Below are 22812 nucleotides of genomic sequence, written 5' to 3'. Positions count from 1 at the left end.
TTGTCCCAACCCAGCTTGCACCAAACTGTTTTCAGGAATTCGCTAGTGACCCCTTCTGTAATTTCCATTTCCACATAGACTCCAGGCCCTTTTTGTTCCCCCTTCTTCACTTCCCCAGCATCCCTTTTGGTTCTTTCTTTGTTCTCCCTTCAGAAGCCTCAGTCCGCTTTAATTGGGGCTGAGTTCTGTCTGACCTGGAATCTCCCCCAAAGCAGGAGTCTGAATAAAACCTGTCTTGCCACCTTTCACAAATGTGCTGTTTTTTATTTTAATTTTTTCATTGATAGTTCAAATCCTGCTTCCTCTGGGTATTGTCTGTGTGTCCTTGGGTTAATCACTTCACTTCTCTGAGTCTCAACTTCCTCATCTTCAAAATGAGAACATAGGTAGGCCCACCTTGCTGCAAGGTGACGAGGGAAGGCCCTCGCCAGGGGCCTGGCCCTCCTCACTCAGGAGTAATCAGTGACCCGTCCCCAGAGTGCTGGAACTCTTCTAGGCATTGGGAGTAGAGAGAAGCAACACAGAGTTCCTGCCCACAGAGAGTTGACTTTCTAGTGAAGAAACAAACACACAGGGAAACCCATCTGTATTAGTCTGTTTTCATGCTGCTGATAAAGATATATCTGAGACTGGGCAATTTACAAAAGGAAGAGAGGTTTAATGGACTTATAGGTTCACATAGCTGGAGAGGCCTCACAATCATGGTGGAAGGCAAGGAGGAGCAAGTCACATCTTACATGGATGGCAGCAGGCAAAGAGAGAGCTTGTGCAGGGAAACTCCCATTTTTAAAACCATCAGATGTCAGGAGACTTATTCACTATCACGAGACCAGCACAGGAAAGACCTGCCCCCATGATTCAATTACCTCCCACTGGGTCCCTCCCACAACACATGGGAATTCAAGATGAGATTTGGATGGGGACACAGCCAAAACATATTACCATCTTAAAATATCAAGTAGTGAAAGCATGATGAAGAAAGTTAATGCAGGTGGAGGGATGCAGGTGACCTACCAGGAGGAGGAGCTATTTTCAAAGACCTCTCTGATGGGGGACATTTGCACAGGGAGCACCAGGTGGAAATCTGGGGGCCCCCCACACTCCAAGCAAAGAAAAGAGCAAGTGCAAAGGCCCAGAGGCAGGAGAGCACTGGACATGTTCCAGAAACCTCCAGCAGGCCAATGTAGCTGAAACACAGCCAGGCACAGGGGCTGGGACAGGAGGTGGGCCAGGCCATGTAGGACTCGGGGACCATGGTCAGGACTCTCTATTCATATCAAAGGTGATAGGGAAGCACTAAGGTTACAGTGTAACCATAACCTGCCTAACCTCAGGTTATAACCATAACCTCAATCACCTGCCTAACTCTACTAGAAGGAGGGAACGTGTCAGTGCTGGTTGAATTGTGACTTTCTCATGGGGGAGGGGGTGGGTTATAGGAACATGAGATATAAAGCATACCAGAAAAGGTATCCAATCTCTAGGTGTCCCCCTCCTTGGACACCTTCTTCAGGTCCCATGGTGATGTGATTTGGCTCTGTGACCCCACCCAAATCTCATCTCAAATTGTAATCTGAACAGTGGAGTAATATGATCTAAGTTTTATACATTATATATATTTAACATGATCTCAAATTTACAAAAAAGTTACAAGTATGGTACAAATAGTTTTTTTCCCTGAATCATCTGAAAGTAAGTTGCCAGCATGATGCCTGTCACCCCTGGACACTTTATTGTGTATTTCCAACTAACAGAGAATGACCATCAAAATCATGATGTTTACAACATGCATTTTTTACCATTTGGTCCTCAGACCATATTCAGGTTTCATCCTTTGTCCCAATAATGTTCTTTATAACAAAAGAAGCCAGGGTGGAATCACACATTGCCGTTAGATACCAAGCTCCTTTAGTCTCCTTCAGTCTGAAATGTTTCCTCAGGGTTTCTGTGATTTTCGTGACCTTGACTCATTTGAAGATGACTGGCCAATGATTTGATAGAATGTTCTTCAATCTGTATTTGTCTGACATTTCACCCTGATTAGAATTAGGATATGCATCTTTGGCAGAAATATCACACAAATGGCACTGTGTTCTGCAGGTTGCATCCTATCAGATGCACAAGAACTCAATTTGTCCCATGACTGATGATGTTCACCTGCATCACCTGGTTAAAGTGGCATCGGCCCACCTTCTCCATTGTGAAGTTACTAGTTTTACTGTTTTTCCCTCTGCAGTTGATATTTATTTTTATATAAATATCCTGTTCCTCATGAAACCTTCAATGTATTCAGTTATTAATAACACCATGGACTCCTGTTTTCCTGTTTTATTCTGTGGGCCATAATCCTTACCTCTCATTACTTATTTGTATTTAGATTACTCCGGAAATGTCCAGCAATGGTTTCTGGGTTCTTCTGGCATGTTTCCGTCATTGTTTGGGTGCTTACTTTCTGGGTAACAAGATGTTCCAGGCTCCGTTCTGTCTCAGTCCCAGAATCACCCATTTCTCCTAGGGTGCATCTTCCTTTTAGCTGAGATGGCCTTTATAATCCAAAACCTGACTACAATGTAGGCTCACCACTTTTGGAGTGTCAGTGCCCTCAGGTTCTCTCAACAGACAAAACTAAGGAATATATGTGTGTATATACACATCCAGTTGCAAGTATACATAATGCACATATATTTTTCATCTATATTTCTATGTCTATTTAGACATTGAATGCCATGAGTTCCTATCAATACCTCCAATCACAATCCCCTCCACAAGGGTCTTTCCAGATTCTCTTTCCATATTTGTAACTTGATTCTCCAACAGCAAGAAATCTTTCTCCTTTGCTTTTAATATATTTGCCTACCTGATAAATCCCCATGGATATAAATAATCGTCCATCTCCATTGCCATTCTCTCCCTTAGAAGGATGTTATTCTTGGTCCACTGAGGTCCTAACAGGTGGTGCTAGGCCTTCTCCATGCATGGATGCCTGCTCATCCTGCCTGGCTTCTGACATCTCTATGGGGTCACCTTCCTCACCTTGGATCTAACACCCTATACTGACCTACCCCTTTTGGTGCTTTCTTCATTTAGCCAGAGCTCCAACACTCATGCCTGGCAGCCCTCCTCCTTGGACATCTTCTTCAGGTTCCATGGTGATGTAGTCATCACCCAAATCTCATATCAAATTGTAATCCCCATGTGTCAGAGGAGGGACCTGGTGGGAGATGATTGGATCATGGGGATGAATTTCTCCCTTGTTGTTCTCATGATAGTGAGTGAGTTCTCACGAGATCTGATGGTTTTAAAGTGTGACACTCCCCTCTTTCCACCCCTCCTGCCATCATGTCTTCCACCATGATTGTAAGTTTCCTGAGGCCTCCCCAGTCATGGGAACTGTGAGTTAATTAAACCTCTTTTCTTTATAAATTACCCAGTCTCAGGTAGTTCTTCATAGCAGTGTGAAAACGAACTAACACACATAGCCTGATATTCTGCTCCAGGCCACCCTTTGATAGAGGCTTTCCTTACTCCACCTGTCCCACCTGACCAGCTGAAAGGAGGCATATATATCACACCTGTTCAGTGGCAGCTTAGGCCCTCTCCCCTTGGAAGGGTATATCAATTTTCACAGTTTGTGGCTCTGCCATTTTCAAAGGCTACAGTGAAATCTGAGCAGAAAATGAAAATCACCCATTTCTGCAGTACTCCCTGAAATCATTACATCATCACTAATTTTCCCTGAGTTCCCATGTGATGTTGGAGCTGGAAGGCCTCCGTTTCCCAGAACCAGATAACTTCTTTCATGCCTATTTGCTTTTGCACAGGCTGTCTCTCTGCTTGGAATGCTTTTCCCAGGCACGATAAACCCCTCCATTTCAAATATTTTGACTCTGTGAAACTTTCTTTGACCCCTAAATTTGACCCTGTTCATCATTTTTCTCCCTCTGCTACTATTTTCACATGTAGCTTTTAAAAAATATTTAATATATTGTGCACCCCTTGTACTAGGCTGTGAATTCCCTGAGACAAGTTGTTCATTCATTCGTCAAATATTTATTGAGCTCCTACCATTGTAAAAGGCTCTGTGCTAAGTACTGAGGATGAAAATGGAGAACAAGATATAGCACTTTCCCTCAAAGAGCTTGCAGTCTAGTGGGGGCTTTCACTAGGTAACCAAGCCATCCTAATCCATATTGCTGACATAGAGTCTGACACATGGAAGATGGTGAATGAATGCTTATTGGAATTTCTAAGACTGGTGTCAAGAGCATGGAACACAATACTCATTCCCTGCTAAAGACTTTTCTCACTGTCTCTGTCCTCAAGGAACTGGTTGTTTACTGGGACAGACACCAACTGTATATAAAAAGAGCACTAGAGTGTTTTCCAGGCCATAGTGTGGCATACTCACTGTGAGCTGCTGCACGCAGCAGACACCGTTGGGTCTGCCCAGGGCCCTCAGATACCCTGCATGCCCTTTCCTGGCTCTGCATGCCCATCCTCCACGCTTCTGTGAGCTCCACTCTTAAGACTCACCCTGCAGCCTTCTTGGAGGGACTTCCTTGGGCTACTGGAGCCACTTCTGCAATGGCAGTGAGCGTCAACAGTTCAAAAACAGACAGGCACGAGGGTAGGACAGCCCATGTTTCTTGCCTCCAAGCAGACATAATCTACTCTGGAGAGCTCGGGATCAGGCTGGGACTGGGACTTCTGACATGATGTCCTTGTGTAGCCTCTTCTCCTTTCCTGTCCTGCTTCCTCCACTCCCCTCTTGCTTTCTTCTGAGAGCACCTTTCTTCATAAATACTTTGCCCACTCATTCTCCAAGGGTCAGCATGTGGGAAACCTGGTCCAGACACTGCATTTGCAATACCTGGCCCTGCTAATGAGTAGCTCACAGGCCAAGTGTGTGCTCCAGCCGGGAATCCCACCAGCTAAGTATCTCATGTAGTTTGGCTGTGTTCCCAACCAAATCTCATCCTGAATTGTCATTCCCATAATCCCCAGTGTCATGGGAGGGACCCAGTGAGAGGTAATTTAGTCATGGGAGCTGTTACCCTCATGCTCTTCTTGTGATAGTGAACGAGTTCTCATAAGATTTGATAGTTTTATAAGGGGCTTTTCCCCTCTCTGCTCAGCACTCCTCCTTCCTGCCGCCAGGCGAAGAAAAACGTGTTTGCTTCCCCTTCTGCCATGATTGTAAGTTTCCTGAGGCTTCCCCAGCCATGCTAAACTGTGAGTCAAACCTCTTTCCTTTATAAATTACCCAGTCTCAGGTATGTTCTTATTAGCAGCATGGGAATGGACTAATACAGTATCCAACCAGTCAAGTGCAGCTTCAGAGACCTTGGGCTTTAAGGAAGGGGCTGAAGGCCAGAGAAGACTTCTCAGTGAAGGTGAGTTGAGCAGGGCCTTAGAGGAGGGTAAGTCATTAGGTAGAAAGAGGGGCATTGCAAGGCAAGAAAACAGTGTATGAGCTGCTATGAAACACATGGGAAGGGGAGAAGCTCAGGCTCTTTCTCCTCCACTGGAGAATGTCCTCCTCCTTCCTCCCCCTCCCTCCCAACACAAATACATACATACACACACACACACACACACACACACACACCAGTTATCTCTCTGAAACTGAGCTAATCCAGCCACGGCCCGACAAACATTTGCAGTGATTTTACAGATACACGCATGCACACACACACAAACACACACACACACACACAGCAGCTTTCTCCCTGAAACTGAACTAATTCAGCCAGGCCCCGACAAACATTTGCAGTGATTTTACATACACACACACACACACACACACACACACACACACACACACACACACAGAGCAGCTTTCTCCTTGAAACTGAACTAATTCAGCCAGGCCCTGAAAAACATTTGCAGTGATTTTACTCCCAGCGTGGACTCTCCTGCCCGGTCAGCTTCAAGGATTCCTTTGGTCCCAGAAACAGCCAAGGTGGCGGTGAAGGGAGGAGCTGTTTCATTTCCGAAATGAAAAACTTTAAGATAATTACACAGACGGCTTGAGCCTGCAATGGACAAAAAGAGTTTCATTATTGGACCCCTTTAGTGTAGGCGCCTCCCATCCCCAAAGGAGCGGGTTAACCGCTCGGCTGGCGCGGCCCCACCCGGGTCGCCGTCTGAGACGGACGGTCGCGCCCCCTTTGAAGTGCGGCCGCGCCTAATGAGGGACTCGCTGGGCCTCGGGATCAAGTGTCAGCGCCGCCCCAGACGCCGCAGGGCAGACAAAGGGCGCGGGCCGCCTGGCGGCGCTGGGAGGAGCGCGCGGCCCGCGGCGCTGAGCTGGACAAAGGCGGAGACGGGCGCGCGGCGGGGTCCCGCGGGCAGAAGAGCCTGGCCTCCAGCGCCCGGCGCCCGGTTCGCTGCCCCCGCAGCCCCAGAGAGCCTCTTTGAGGGCGGGAGCGGCCGCGCAGGCCACTCCGACGGCGACTAGAACGTGCCTGTGCCAAGCCCCAGCCCCAGCGTAACCTCGTGGGTGACAGTGTGACCTGGGTTTTCTCCGATTCGCGGGATGTGTCCGCTGAGCGCAATATAGCACCCTCCTCGCACCTCACACTCTTCTAAATCCGACCTTCTATTAACCCATTTCCTGTCCTGGATCACTTTGCGAGGTGGGTGGGGTGAGTAGTCCCATTGTCCAGCTCACCCCATTCTGCAGATCACCCCATTGTCCAGTTTACCCCATTGTATAGCTCACCCCATTGTACACATCACCTCATTGTACACATCAGCCATTGTACGGACCACCCCACTGTACAGATCACCTTGTTGTACAGATCACCTCGTTATTCAGATCACCCCAATGTACACATCACCCCATTGCACAGATCACCCCATTGAGTACATCACCTCATTGTACAGATCACCCCATTGTAGATCACCTCATTGTACAGCTTATCCCATTGCACAGATCGCCCCATGGTACACATCACCCCATTGTACAGATCACCCCATTGTATAGACCACCTGATTGTGTAGATCTCACTGTACAGATCACCCCATTGTACAGATCTGTAAGCGAGGCTTGGAAGGAGCCCCAGATCACAGAGGCCCCAGGTCAGAGAGCTAGAAGGGATGCTGCTGGGCAGAGTGGACTCAGAGTCCCAGAGAGATGTTTACATATTTGGCATTTTTGTCATCTTGTCTGTGTGTGTGTTTTTAAAAACTCTTCATTTATTTATTTAATTTTAAAAATATATTTACTTTGATTAAAAATATATTGCATTAAAGTATTCTTTATCTTGGTTATTGAGATTTTGGGCGCCCTCTTACATTTTGGGTCCCGGGCGAGTGAGGCCCTGTCTGGCTTTTACCCGTCTTTACTGCCTGGCTCGAGGCTTTGGATCCTCACAACAAGCTCACACAGCCAGGGTTACTGACCCCTTGTATATTTCAGAAGGAGAAAAACTGAAGGTCAAAGATGTGACATGACCTACCCAGGGATGCCCAACAAGGAATGTGACACCAGCTAGTTAAGGTACCAAGTCAGCACCTTGCAGGCCCTTAGCTACCTTTGCTTTGTGGAGCCTGGCCATCATCATAGCAAACTTAAAAACACATTACATAGGGCCTTTTTATTCCATAATTTCTGAAACTATTTTTTAAAAATAACTTCGATTTTGCTTTTAGTTGGCTACAAGGCACTAATTTACAGTGGCTGTGATTTCACAGAAATGATTGGGTGTACTGGGAAATTCTTGCAAAGTGAGAGAATTAAATCCTTTTCACATGTAATGAAATTTTTAGGAATAATTAATTTAGCATTTTAATGATGTTGACACGGTGTTACCTTCTGTAGACATTTAATTAAACATTTATTAGTTTTGACTTTGTAGTTTGCTTTCCTCCTGGTAGAGCCAAAAATTGTTTTTCCAGATCTCCAGCATTTTTATTGGAAAGCCGTTCCAGCAGCATGGGGGTCCCGGGCACCTTTCTTAGGGTACCCAACCCCTATGGTTGGATGGTCCTGCCCACTTCAGTCCCCCACCTCCTCCCCATGCTGGGGGTGGGGTGTCTCACATCTTTCTAGTGTCCTGGTTTTTATGTGAGCAGGACTTTCTCAGGTCAGGCCCTGCTAAGCTGTAGCTTCCCTGGAGTCCAGTGTGATTGTAACCATGTCTCAATCACCAGCCTAATTCTAACAGAAGGAGGGTACTTGTCAGTGCTGGTTGAATTGCGAGTTTCTCATGAGGAGTTGGGTTAGAAGGACATGAGATATAAACTGTACCAGAAAAAGGATGGGTAGTTCTGGTGTGTCTCAGTCAGCTCTGGCTGCTATAACAAAATACCATAGCCATAGGATGACTCAGACAATATTGACTTCTCATAGTTCTGGAGGCTGAAAGTCCAAGATGGAGGGGCCAGCCGATTCTTGTCTGGGTAAGGCCTCCTGTCCTGGCTTGCAGACGGCTGCCTTCTTGCTGTGTTCTCACATAGTGGAGAGAGAGAAGGAACAAGCTCTCTGGTCTCTTCCTATAAAGGCACTAATCCCATCATGAAGATCCCACCCTCATGACCTCATCTCAACCAACCTATCTCCAAAGGCCCCACCTCCAAATACCAACCTTGGGAGTTAAGGCCTCAACATATGAATCTGGAGGGAACACAAACATTCTGTCCATAACATGGTGCTACTACTCATGCTGTGTGTCCCCAGGGAAGTTTCTGCACCTCTCTGTTCCTCAGTTTCCCCTTCTGGAAAATGAAGGTGAATCAGAAAATTTCCTATCTGAAGCTCTTTTCAGTGCCGTCAGTCTCTCGTATGGGTTCATGGAAGAAGAAGTTTGGTTTCATGCAACAGAGCATTAGGGAAAGGTAAAGTTCTAACGGCCTGCTTTCGCAAATGGGGTCAAATAGATACTTTCTACAGTGGTAGCCTGTGATTATCTGTGATTTTTTTTCTGGGTGCAGTCTCCTCACTTTTCCTTGAATCCTTAGCAGACACTGCCATGATCTTTCTGTGTGTCTCATGCCATTGTGACTTGTGTGACCACCAGGCATTGGGTTTGGCATGTGGCAGGTGCTCAATGCATAGGTGTCAGGAGGGAACATCTTTTCCAGATGAGGAAACTGAGGCACAGAGAGGTCTGAATCAATGCAAAAGCAATCTGACTGCTATGATGTTTCTGTACAGCCTTCTCTGGAAGAGGAGAGATTTTATATATTTGCAAATTGCACGAACTTTCTTCTTGCCTGTACCCAAATCACAGCTGAATGAGGTCAGTGAGGGACACTGTGTTCCCACCAGAACAGCTTTCAGGGCAGAAGACAGCTTTCCTCCTTACATAGGAATCTTACATCCACTCCTCCACAACCTATTTTACCCAAAGGCTTCTGACCGAACACATCTGTCTGGGGACCCAGGAGCCAGGGTGCCGGTTCCAGCCCTGGCGCAAACATTCTTTGTGACTTGGAGCAGGTCCCTTATCCTCTTGGAGCCTTTGTTTCCTCTGCAGGGAACCAGAAGTCTGGACTAGAGCAGAGCTTCTTACATCATCCGAGGGTCCTGTTAAAATGCAGAGCCTGAATCAGGAGGCCTGTTGGGGGCAGACATCTCGCACTTCTAACGAGCTCCCAGAGGATGCAGTTACTTTTGCCCATCTGTGGATTGACTGAGGAGCAAGGACTGAGAGGACTTCTAAGGTCACCTCTTGCTCTGAAGGGACAGACCTTGAGCCCTGGCAGTGGGCACAAAGAGAGTGACAAAAACAAAAAACAAATAAACAACAACAACAACAACAACAGCAACAAAAACCCAGTTGCCCAGATTTGGGTCAGCCAGGAGAGCACAGAATGTGAAATGATTCCAGAGGGGTCCTCCGTCCACAGATACAAAAATCAACATCATCATCGTCACCATCAACAAACATTTGTGCAGTGCTTTCCCCTGTCCTGAGCAGCTGTCACATCCTTGAACCCAGTTGACCCCTACAGGCACCCTGGTGGGAGAAGAGGACGTGGCTGAGGAATCCATTCAGTCCCAGAGGAGGAGCTGGGCAAGAGCACAATAGCCCCTGAAAGGATTGTTTCCATGCAGCCCTTTGATTTTCTTTTTGGTGCCTGCTCTCTGACCCCTTCTTCCTTTGTCTCCTAATGCACCCCCGCCCCGCTCCTAATTCTCCCCTCCCCCAACACACACACACACACACACACACACACACACACACACACGAATGTCAGGAGGAGAAAATCAGTGTATCCATCCACAGATTTCTCACTTTGATCCTTTCCTCTCTCACCGCCTGGAACCCAGTTTCAGGGACCAGGATCCTGGCTTGTTTTGGGGTGACCCAGTCTCTTCTGCTCTTCTCACTTGTAACTATGCAATTTTCCTTAAGGTGACATTTGTGAAGGATTTATGTTGTCTGGGCACTATGCTCCGTGACTTGCTTCTCACCTTCACCCTAGGGACTGGGAACTCTAACTATCTCCATTTCGTTGGTGAGAAAACTGAGCCTTTAGGATGTTTACCTGCCCAAGGTCACCTAGTTGGTAAATGGTGGAGTCAGGACATTACCTGACGTTGGCTGACTGACATCAGCGATCATTGTAGATGAACGCACAGTTGTAAGAAATAATACAGAGAGATTTTGTGTAACTCTTATCCAGTTTTCTCCAAAAGGAGCATCTTGCAAAACTGTACTACAATATCATAGCAAGGATATTGACACTGATAAAATCCACTAGCCTTATTCAGATTTCCTCAGTTTTACTTGTCTTCATGCGAGCGTATTTAGTTCTCTGCAATTTTAACATGTAGGTAGGTCCATGTATGCAGCGCTGCAGTCAAGACACACAACAGCTCTGTCAGCACAGGCTTGTGCAGCCTTTTATAATCACATCTACTTCTCCATGTCACCCTGCATCCCTCATTACTGTAACACTAAACCTGTTCTCTATCTCTGTAATTTCATTATTTCGAGAATGTTCTATAAGTGGAAGTATATGCTTCTGGGACTGGCTTTTTGACTCAGCATAATTCTCTTGAGAGTCACAAGCTATGGCATGCATTGGTAGTGTTTTGTTTGTTTGTTTGTTTATTTTAACTGAGTGGTGTTCCACGGCATGGAAGTACCACAATTTCTTTAACCATTCACCCACTGAAGAATATCTGTGTCCGGTTTCTGGCCATTATGAGAAATGCTGCTGTGAACATTCACGTACAGGTGTTTGTGTGAACATGTTTTCACTTTTTGGGGAAAAATGCCCAAGGGTATAAAGTCCTTGCTTTTTTTTTTTTTTTTTTTTTTTTTTTTGAGACGGAGTCTCGCTCTGCCGCCCAGGCTGGAGTGCAGTGGCCGGATCTCAGCTCACTGCAAGCTCCGCCTCCCGGGTTCACGCCATTCTCCTGCCTCAGCCTCCCGAGTAGCTGGGACTACAGGCGCCCGCCACCTCGCCCGGCTAGTTTTCTGTATTTTTTAGTAGAGACGGGGTTTCACCGTGTCGGCCAGGATGGTCTCGATCTCCTGACCTCGTGATCCGCCCGTCTCGGCCTCCCAAAGTGCTGGGATTACAGGCTTGAGCCACCGCGCCCGGCCTAAAGTCCTTGCTTTTAATCCCAATGTTGTGTGGCCCTCTAGGTTGGTTGCAAATATCATTTTTAAAAAAGAGCAATGTAAGTTGAGATCTTACTATATATTTGATACTATGGTAAATACTTTGCAGGATCAAATCATAAGTCTGCAAAACAACCTTAGGCTTAGGTACTAGTGTTATCCCCATTTTGCAGATGAGGAAACTGAGGTGTAGAGAGGCTACATAGTCTAAGGACACACAGGCTGTAAACAGATGACCCAGGATTTGAGCTCAGGCTGTCTGACTCCAGATCTGGCTCTTTAACCAGCCTATGAATGAAGTTTCTTTTTATGGAGAGGGGCAAACTTTTTCGGAAAGTAAAACTTGTATCCAGCAATTTGCATAACTCAAGTGCCCGGCACTAAGAACTTTTACAAAATGATGAATATCCCCTTGGAACCACCACTCAGATCAAGATATGAAGCCTGACAGATGCCCTGAAGTCCCCCTCCTATGTGCCTCCTGTCATTATCCCCTAAGAAAGGGAACCGCTATTTGTACTGCAGTTGCTGTAAGTTAGTTTTGCTCTTTTTTGGATTTTACATAAATGAAACCATAGAGTATGCTGTCTTTGATATCTGGCTTCCTTCATTCAACAATGTGCGTGTGAGACTCCTCCCTGTAGCCGTGTCTAGCAGTCATGTGCTCGTTCTTCTTGCTGCCCTGTATTCCATCGTATGGATATACCACAGCTTCTTTATTTCTTCTCTAGTTGAATGGCATGTGATTTGCTTCCGGTTTTGGCTATCACGATTTACGCTGCCATACATACATAAATATAAATATTTAGAGTTTTCCTAGTTATGTTATTATTGATTTCTAGTTTAATTTCTCTGTGCTCAGAGAGTATAACCATATGATGATAATCCTTTCAAATTCATTGAGATTGGCTGGGAATGGTGCCTCACGCCTGTAATCCCAGCACTTTGAGAGGCCCAGGCAGGAGGATCACTTGAGCCCAGGAGTTTGAGACCAGTTTGAGCATCATAGTGAGACTCCATTTCTACAAAAAAATTTTAAAAAATAGCTGGGCGTGGTGATGCACGTCTATGGTCCTGAGGTGGGGACGATTGCTTAAGCCTCAGAGATTGAGGTTGCTGTGAGCCACAGTTGTGCCACTGCACTCTAGCCTGGGCAACAGAGTGAGACCCTGTGTCAAAAAAGAAAAGAAAAGAAAAAAAGAATATGTACACTGCAGCTATTGGTTGCATGGCTCTATTTTTTTTTTTTTTTTTTTTTTTGAGACAGAATTTCACTCTTGTTATCCAGGCTGGAGTGCAACGGCGTGATCTCGGCTCACTGCAACATCTGTCTCCTGGGTTCAAGTGATTCTCCTGCCTCAGCTTCCCCAGTCGCTGGGATTACAAGCACGTGCCACTATGTCTGGCTAATTTTTGTATTATTAGTAGAGACAGGGTTTTACCATGTTGGCCAGGCTGGTCTCAAACTCCTGACCTCAGGTGATCCACCCGCCTCGGCCTCCCGAAGAGCTGGGATTATAGGTGTAAGCCACCATGCTCGGTCAGCTCTATTTATTTTTATTGGCTCCAGTTCATCAATCATGTTATTAAAATCTTTCATATCTTTACTGAATTTCTGCCTGCTTTTTCTTTCAATAACTGAGAGATGTATTTTAAAATCTCTACTAGGATAATGAATTTGACTGTTTCTCCTTTTGTCCCACTTTTTTTGAGGCTATGTTTTTTGCTGCATGCAAATTTTAAATTCTTGTTAAATGACTTTAGAGATATAAAATATCTCTAGTAACATTTCTTGCTTTAAAGAATGTATTGTCTTTATAAGTTATTATAATTACATATGTGTTATAATTATGTTGTGTTGTTATTAAGAATATGTTAATGTAGTTATGTATCAGCTTTTCCTGTGCTTTTCATTTCAGTTTTTCAAACTCCTTATCTCTAAGGTAAATGTTTCTTATAATCACAATGTAATTGGGTTTTGCTATTTTAGATATCTGATAATTTTTGGATTGCTAAAATAATTTTGAAAATTATTCAGTTTTCCCCACCCTGCTAACCTATTCGTTATGCATTCTGTATCATTCCTGTACCTGTTCCCGTAGAGCAGGGGTCCCCAGTCTTTTCCACACTGGGGACCAGTTTAATGGAAGACAATTTTTTTCACGGATGGGGGGCAGGGGAATGGTTTCGGGATGAAACTGTTCCAGCTCAGGTCATCAGGCATTGTTAGATTCTCATAAGGAGCATGCAACCTAGATCTCTGGAATGTGCAGCTCACAATAGGGTTCGCGCTCCTATGAGAATCTAATGTCCTGCTGATCTGACAGGAGGCGGAGCTCAGGCAGCAATGCTCGCTCACCCCTTACTCACCTCCTGCTGTGCAGCCTGGTTCCTAACAGGCCACAGACTGGTACCTGTCCATGGCCCGGGAGTTGGGGACCCCTGCCCTAGACAGTAGAATACTCATCACTGGCTTGTTAAATTCTGTCTAGTTTTGGACGTTACCATGGCAAGTGTCGTCAGTACAACACCATCAGTCCATTTCTCTCCTTCTGCCTTTTGTGCTATGCTATCGTGTATTTAATTCTACTTATATTTTAATTTCCTGAGGACGTTGTTACTTTTGGTTTAAGTGGTCAGAATTTAATTATATTTACCCATATACCAATATATTTACCATTCCCAGCACTCCTCATTTATTTCTACCTTTTTGTGTTTCTATCTTGGATCATTTCCTTTAATACTTCTTTTAGTGTTGGTCCACTTGCAATGCATTTTCAAAGTTTTTTCTTGCCTAAAGTATCTTCATTTTACCTTTATTTTATTTTTAATTGGTGTGATGATTAATATTAGGTGTCAACTTGATTGGATTGAGAGATGCCTAGATAGCTGGTAAAGTATTGTTTCTGGGTGCGTCTGTGAGGGCGTTGACATTGGAGAGATTGACATTGGAGTCAGTGGGCTGGGAGAGGCAGACCCACCTTCAATCTGGGTGGGCACCATCCCATCAGCTACCCAGATGGGGTTTCACTATGTTGGCCAGGCTGGTCTCGAACTCCTGACCTCAGGTGATCAGCTCACCTACGCCTCCCAAAGTGCTGGGATTATAGGCATGAGCCACCATGTCCAGCCCAGACTTTATATTTTTATGTTTCATTCTAACAGTTTTCAGTTCCTACCCACCTTTCTTCCACTTTTGCCCCACATCTGGGCTTTATCTTTGTGATCTAATCACCTCCCAAAGCCTTCATTACCTTGGGGCTTAGGTTTCAACACATGAATTTTGTGGGAGGACACAGACATTCAGAATCCAGCACCAAACAATGAATCACCATAATCTAGTCAAGCTGACCTGTGAAATTCACCACCAACTGCTCACTTCTTTCTCTCCTCTATTCTTGAGCCTCCAATTACATGTTGTTAAATATTTTCTACTTGGTCCCATATATGTCTAATTTTCTGTATTTTTATCCTTTTTCTCTCTGCTTCAGTTTGAATATTTTTATATCCCTATTTTCTGGTTCACTAGTACTCTCTTCTGATAGGTATACTGAGCTAACAATTAAAATTTTACTTTCTATTGTATATTTTTCAGTTTTAGGATTTCCAATTGGCTATTTTTAAATAGATGCTAGTTTCTTGTGATTTTCTCTGTCATTCTCCCTGTCTTTTGGCATTGTAATCATGGTTATTTTAAAGTTTATGTCTGGAAATAAAAACCTGGTTCTTCAGCAGTCTGTTTTTAACTCTCCGTTTTTCTGTTGATTTTCAGCATTTAATCATGTTGCCTGTCCTGCCTGGTAATTTTTTATTGCATGTGAAAATTGCATATGAAAAGTTATAAAGCGTATGGTTGGTGTTATATTCTTTCATAAAGGGTTTAATTTTCTTCTTATTGGCACATAGAGTATGGCCAAGTCATCTTTATCTAGTCACAGCTGGCCTGTTTCACACTTCCTCTTATTCTTACCCTTTTCAGGGTTTCAGTGGAAAGCTTGAGGTATTTGTTGGGAGCCCTAATCCTTAACTTGCTCTGAACTCCAGTTTTTATTTCCCCAACCCCATGATACTGCCATGTTCTCTGCTCATCGTTTAGCTTTAGAAGTTGCTTTATAGTGGGGTTCTCTGGGCCTCTTCCTGTGATTACACAGTTTAGGATTTAGTGCATTTCTTGGGGAGAAATCATACACAGACTGTAGGACTCACTTCTCTGTGGTTCCCCACCATCTGGTATCTAGTCCCTTATATCATGGCCGCTTTTTACCCCAAACTCTAATTTGTCCAGTCTGCAGCACAAAAGCGAGTCCTCATCAGAACCAGATCATGTTGGCATCCTGATCTCAGCTTTCCACCTTCCAGAATTGTGAGAAATGAATTTCTGTTGTCTATAAGCCAGCCAGTCTGTCATATTTTGTTAGAGCAGCCTAAACTGATGAAGACCAAAATTGGTACCAAAAAGTGGGGGTATTCCTATAACAAATACCTAAAAATGTGGAAGCAGCTTTGGGTAATGGGTAAAGGCTGGAAGAGTTTTGAAGTGCATGCTAGGAGAGGTCAAAATTGTCAAGAGTTTTGAAGTGCATGCTAGGAGAGGTCAACATTGTCACTAAAAATTAAAACAAAGAAACAAACAAACATAAAAACAGGATCTCGCTTTGTTACTCAGGCTGGAGAGCAGTGGTGCAATCATGGCTCACTGCAGCCTTGACTTCCTGGGCTCAAGTGATCCTACTGCCTCAGCCTCCCCAGTGGCTAGGGCTATTGATGTGCGCCATCGCACCTGACTAATTTTTTTGATTTTTAGTAGATAGATGGTCTTGCTATGTTGCCCAGGCTGGTCTTCAACTCCTGAACTCAACTATTCTCCTGCCTTGGCCTCTCAAAGTGCTGGAATTACGGCACTTTTGGCCACTGTGCCTGGCCAAAAGTACTTTTAAAGGTGATTCAGAAAGGAAAGATAAGAGGTATTGAGAAAGCTTCTGTCTTCTTAGAGAATACATAAATAATCATGTGCAGAATATTGGTGGAAATATGGCTAATAAAGGGCATTCTGATGAGGTGTCTGACAGGAATAAGGAACAAATTGTTAGACAATGGAAAAAAGGCAATCCTTGTTATAAAGTGGCAAAAAACCCTGGCTGAATTGTCTTTGCATTCTAGTATTTTTGTGAAAGGTAAAACTTATGAGCAGTGAAAGTGGATATTTAGCAGAGGAGATTTCTAAGCCAAGTGTTGAAGAAGTCACTTGCTTCCTCCTGACCACTTAAGGCAAAACATAAGAAGATGGAAATGGCTTGAAGATGGAATTATTCGCAAAAGGAACTAGAACTTAAAGATTTGGAAAATTCTCAGCCTACTCATATTGCAAAAATGATGAAAGTGTATTTGGAAAATAACGTTAAGGGTGTGGCTAGGTGACCATTTGATATGGAGGTCAGTATGGGTGTGAACCATGGACTTAATCAACCGGCAGTTTCCCAGCAGGAAAACTGTCAGTTTGAACTAAATAGGAAGGGGATGGTAAAGAATGAAAGAAAGTTGTTGGACTTTTTGGATTTTACAGGACAGGACTATAGAGCTATTCAGTTGTGAATGTGTGCTCTTCTTAAAGACAAGGGGAAGAATGAACCCAAAGGCAATGCAGAGGTTCAGTAGGGTTGCCTTCTTAGTTTCAAAAGGAGGGACCAGTGCCTTGCTTTCAACAGAAATGAGCTCCACCCAAAGCTGTTGGGCATACCAGCTCCTGGCAGAGCCCTGGAGCTGCGACTCTTGTCCAGCAGAGCTGTGTGGAGAAGACTACCTCCTGAGTGGGTCTGCAAGACTGTACTTCTGCCCCAGTGTGTTCAGTGGCCCTAGACGGGAGAGCGTCAAGCCAAAGAAGATTATCTTCAGCTGGAAGACCTGGTGAAAGTCGTCTTGTGAGGTTTTGGACTCGCTTGGGATCTGTTAACCCTTCTATCTTTTCTATTTCTCCATATTGGAATGGGAATGTCTGTCTATGTCTGTCTCACCACTGTATTTTGAAAACATGTTTGATTTCACATGTTTGCAGCTATGAATTTTGCCTCAGAATGAATTGTACTCTGAGTCTCACCTTATGTGGTTTAGATGATACTTAGATTAAGAGCTTGAAGTTGATGATGCTAGAATGAGTTAAAACTTTGAGGGCTTTGGGGATGGAATGAATATAGTTTACATGTGAGAATGACATGAACTTTAGGGGGTTTGGAGCAGAATGCAATGGACTAATGTTTGTATTCCCTCCAAAATTTCTATATTGAAATCTTAATCCCCATATGATATCTTTGGGAGGTGATTAGTTCATGAGGGTAGGGCCCTGATAAACGAGATTGGTGCTTTTATAAGAAGAGACCATTTCATATGGAACCAAAATAGACCCTGTATAGCCAAGACAATCCTAAGCAAAAAGCTGAAGGCATCATGCTGTCTGACTTCAAACTATACTACAAAGCTACAGTATCCAAAGCAGCATGGTATTGGTACCAAAACAGACACATAGGCCAATGGAACAGAACAGAGACCTCAGAACACCACACATCTACAACTATCTGCTCTTTGACAAAGCTGACAAATCCAAGCAATGGAGAAAGGATCTCCTATTTCATACGTGGTACTGGGAAAACTGGCTAGCCATATGCAGAAAATTGAAACTGGACCCCTTCCTTAAACCTTATACAAAAATTAACTGAAGATGGATTAAAGGGCCAGGTGCGGTGGCTGACACCTGCAATCCCAGCACTTTGGGAGGCTGAGGTGGGCAGATCACGAGGTCAGCAGACTGAGACCATCCTGGCTAAGACGGTGAAACCCCGTCTCTACTAAAAATACAAAAAAATTAGCCAGGCATGGTGACGAGCGCCTGTAGTCCCAACTACTCAGGAGGCTGAGGCAGGAGAATGGTGTGGACCCAGGAGGCGGAGCTTGCAGTAAGCCAGGATCGCACCACTGCACTCCAGCCTGGGCAACAGAGCCAGATTCCGTCTAAAAAAAACAAAAACAAAAACAAAAGATGGATTAATGATTTAAATGTAAAACCCCAAACCATAAAAACCCTAGAAAACCTAGGCAATCATAGGGATGGGCAAAGGCATCGTGATGAAAATGCCAAAAGCAATTGCAACAAAAGCCAAAATTGACAAATGGGATCTAATTAAAGAGCTTCTGCACAACAAAAGAAACTAGCATCAGAGTGAACAGGCAACCTACAGAATGGGAGAAAATGTTTGCAATCTACCCATCTGACAAAGGTCTAATATCCAGAATTTACAAGAAACTTAAACAAATTTACAAGAAGAAAAACAACCCCATCAAAAAGTGGGCAAAGGATATGAACAGACACTTCTCAAAAGAAGACATTTATGCGCCAGCAAACATATGAAAAAAACTCAATATCACTGATCATTAGATAACTGCAAACCAAAACCACAGTGAGATACCATCTCACGTCAGTCAGACTGGCAATTATTAAAAAGTCAAGAAACAATAGATGCTGGCAAGGCTGTGGAGAAATAGGAACACTTTTACACTATTGGCGGGAATGTAAATTAGTTCAACCACTGTGGAAGACAGTGTGGCAATTCGAATTCTCAAGGATATAGAACCAAAAATACCATTTGACCCAGCAATCTCATTACTGGGTATATATGCCCAAAGGAATATAAATCATTCTACTATAAAGACACAGGCACATGTATGTTTATTGCAGCACTATTTACAATAGCAGACATAGAACCAACCCAAATCCCCATCAATGATAGACTGGATAAAGAAAATGTGGTACATATACACCATGGAATACTATGCAGCCATAAAAAGGAATGAGATCATGTCCTTTGCAGGGACATGGATGGAGCTGGAAGCCATCATCCTCAGCAAACTAACACAGGAACAGAAAACCAAACACCGCATGTTCTCACTCATAAGTAGGAGTTGAACAATAAGAAAACATGGGCACAGGGAGGGGAACAACACACACCGGGGCCAACTGGGGGGTGAGGGGCATTAGGACAAAGAGCTAATGTAAGAGGGGCTTACAACCTAGATGATGAGTTGATAGATGCAGCAAACCATCATGGCACACGTATACCTATGCAACAAACCTACATATTCTGCACTTGTATCCTGGAACTTAAAGTAAAATTTAAAAAAAAAAAAAAAGTCAAAAAGTAGAGGACAGTGATCCAGCTAGCTTTCTTTCCACTATGTGAAGCTACTAGTAGAAGTTAGTATGCAACTCAGAAGAGGGCCCTTACCATAACCTGACCATGCTGACACCCTGATCTCAGACTTTTAGCCTCCAGAACTATAAAAAAAGAAATGTCTGTTGTTTATAAGTCAGCCTTTGTTATAACAGCCAGAATGGACTAAGATGATTCTTCTTATCTCAGTAAGATGCTGCCTCATGCTCTAGTTCACTGCTTTCAATTAGGTCTCTGTGACCCCACATTGTGAAATACGCTGCAAGGGATGAAACCCGCAGGGGATGCAGCACTCACTTTAATGTGTTTCTCTAGGGTCTTGATCCCTCAAGTCTGGCCTGCCTGGGATATTTTGTGATGCCTTCAAACAGACCTTTTAAAAAATTTTCAGCTTTTACAATTGTTCTTGGTGACAAGTTAGGACTGATAACAGCAACCTATCTTCAGGCAGATGTAAAAGTTTGAATTAAGTTTTGCATAGTACATGGCCTGTAAGAAGTTTTTTATTCAGTGTGGGTTCCCTTCCCTAATGAAAAAAGGTTAATGGTTTGTCTGGACATGAGAGGAAGAACGCCCTAGCATTCTTTGATATTTCAGGATATGCAGTTGCTCTCATTACCCTGAAAGGAAGCTCACATTTGACAATAATTGGTGTAGAGTCTTCTGTTGCATGCATCATGTGTAAGACCAGGCTGGGGAAACATTAAGACTAGTAGGCACTACAGAGACCAGCAGGGGTTCAAGGACCCTCTCATGATGTTCTTTAGTGTGTGCCTCCGAAATTTCAAGCAAAGATTGGGTCTACCTGCACATGTGTTTTTATCAGATTCTTAAAGGATCCTTGAGACAATGCTAAGATCCAGTGATCTAATCTGAGGAACTGAGGCAGCATGAGGGAAGGTATATTCACCTGCCTTGCTATGACAACACACGGCCTTTCCCATGTGCACATGGAGAGAGGGAGCTCTTTGGCTCTTTGGTGTCTCTTCCTCCTCTTCTTTTTTTTTTTTTTTTTGTCTTGGCAACAGAGTTTTGCTCTTGTCACCCAGGCTGGAGTGCAATGGTGTGATTTCAGCTCACTGCAACCTCTGCCTCCTGGGTTCAAGTGATTCTCCTGCCTCAGCCTCCCGAGTAGCTGGGATTACAGGTGCCCACCACTATGCCTGGCTAGTTTTGCATTATTAGTAGAGACGGAGTTTCACCATGTTGGCCGGGCTGGTTTTGAACTCCTGATCTCAGGTGATCCACCCACCCCGGCCTCCCAAAGTGAAGGGATTACAGGCATGAGCCCCTGTGCCCGGCCTCTTCTCTTCTTCTTCTTCTTCTTTTCTTTTCTTTTCTTTTTTTTGAGACAGTGTTTCACTCTTGTTGCCCAGGCTGGAGTGCAATGGCGTGATCTCGGCTCACTGCAACCTCTGCCTCCTGGGTTCAAGCTATTCTCCTGCCTGAGCCTCCCAAGTAGCTAGGAGTACAGGCTCCTGCCACCATGCCTGGCTAATTTTTGTATTTTTAGTAGAGACGGGGTTTCGTCATGTTGCCCAGGCTTGAACTCCTGACCTCAGGTGATCTGCCAGCCTCAGCCTCCCAAAGTGCTGGGATTACAGGAGTGAGCCACCACACCTAGCTTTAAAGGCCCTTCTTAAAGGCCCTATCTCCAAATACAGTCACCTATTGAGGTTCTGAAGGTTGGGGCTTCAATACATGAAATTTGGGGTAGACAATTTAACCCATAACAGAAGGACTAGCCAAGATTATGGTTAGTGACAGCACTGAGGCTGAAAATGGACAGCCACTAGTGCCTCCTTGACCTCCAAGAAGGAGGCCCTCAGTGGAAGGATGTGTTTTCTCATAGCCGTGGCTTCTGTGCCTACATAGTAGGTGCTCAATAAATATCTTATGGATCCTAGGGGTTCTAACTGCGATCTCCTCTTAGTGCAATATATATATTTTCCCTTCCCTAAATGTAATGACTGGGACCCAGATTTGGCAAATGATTCACCTGTGATTACACAGTGACTTGGTTGCAGAAGGAGGGCTAGAACCCAGGTCTCCCGCCTCCAAACCCAGTGCTCTCTCCACCGCCCCCAAGTGGGCCTCCTTCCCTCTTTGCTAAAATCAGAGAGGAGGGAACAAATCTATGAGTCTGGGAGTCAGCACCGACTCATTTCCTCTTACAGGATATTTGTATTTAAATCTGTGTGCCAGGCCGAGGAAGAGAAATCGAAGCCATGTGTGTGCAGTGGGCTCCCAGCAGCTTGGAGGGCCGTGGAGGTCATGGACCTAAGGCCGTGTGACAGGGTCATACTGGGGAGGCCTGATTCATTTGGCCTCCTGACTTTCCTATCCTCCTGCCCGACTTCATTTTGTGATGCTGTGATTGTGTGTGTGTGTGTGTGGGCGTGTGCATGCACACACGCACACACATGCAGAAAACTTGAAAGAATTGGATGAGGTTTCTGCAGCTAACACTAAACTAAACTAACTAGTTTCTGCAAACTAACATTTGAGTTTTCCAGCCTCAAATCCCAAATGAAAGAAATGCCAAGTTAGCTGATGTGAGTTAGAATTTAGAATAAAAATGAAAGTGAAATATTCTTAAGATGTTGAGAAAAAAAGTCTTTCCATTCTGTTTCCAGAATAGAGTTTAAAACAATGCAGCCACAGAGGCGGACAGCTTTCCATGGAAAGGAGATCTTTCACGGATGGTTGAAGTTGACAGGCAGGCTTCCCGCCTTTCAGAGCTGGGGCTGGGAATGGCGTTTCTGACTTCGCCACTGATGGGCTAGCTGGTGCTTGGCATGTGACTGTCATCTGGGGCTGTGATTTTTCTCATCAGCCTTGGTTTACTCATATGGAGGGATTAGCGTGTGTTGGGAGTCCCATCCCTGCCAACTGTTTCATACACATTGCAGCATTTCATCCTCACACCCACCCTGTCATGCAGGTATTACCATCCCATCTTATAGGAGGGAAAGTAGGTACACGAAGGCACTCAGCTTTGAAGGATGAAG

Source organism: Theropithecus gelada, chromosome 5, assembly GCF_003255815.1.
Source record: "Theropithecus gelada isolate Dixy chromosome 5, Tgel_1.0, whole genome shotgun sequence".
In the NCBI taxonomy this organism is placed as follows: domain Eukaryota; kingdom Metazoa; phylum Chordata; class Mammalia; order Primates; family Cercopithecidae; genus Theropithecus; species Theropithecus gelada.
Note: the sequence above shows the minus strand (reverse complement) of the source record.